We start from the raw sequence: 649 nt of genomic DNA on the forward strand, positions 1-649 counted from the left end.
GATTCATGCTTCCTATAGTTAAATCTAATATTCTCCTCCATTGTATTTTGTGAGTGTGTGTCTATGTGTGTTTGTGTGTAGGGGGTGTTACAGAAAAATTCTTCTATTTATAGTCACTACACTGAGAGGAGCCGCAATTAACCTGAGGACATCCTTGGCTGGGAAATCAATACAGTAACTACTTGGAATGTCAGGTTGTGACAATGGAGGGTAGTTAATGGTAGAAATAGGGGGTCTTAGCTGGTCACATGGCAGTACAGCTAGAAATATTTCCATCCTCTCTTCTAGCTTGGTGTGATCTTATAACTAATGTTGTCATGAGAGATATGCCTAGAAATTGCTGTTTGCAGTTTGTACATCTAAAAAAGAGCAAGTGCGTGCTCTCCTTTTCCCCCACCCCCTTTCTGTAGTCTGGAAGGTGGTGAGGACTACTTAGCTCCTGTGGAGGTGAAGATGGAAGAGTTACGCTGAAGGTGACAGAACTGCCCCCCACAGTCCTAGATTTCTTACTACAGAATATTTAATGACAGAAAAATAAACTTCTCTTTAATTTAAGACATTGTATGTACAATTTGCATCTTCTTTAGAACATCTTTACTTTATAAAATTAATATGTAATCATAAATTTCTGATTTTACAACGCTTATAT

The sequence above is a fragment of the Balaenoptera borealis genome (assembly GCF_965194805.1).
Source record: "Balaenoptera borealis genome assembly, chromosome: 11".
NCBI lineage: Eukaryota > Metazoa > Chordata > Mammalia > Artiodactyla > Balaenopteridae > Balaenoptera > Balaenoptera borealis.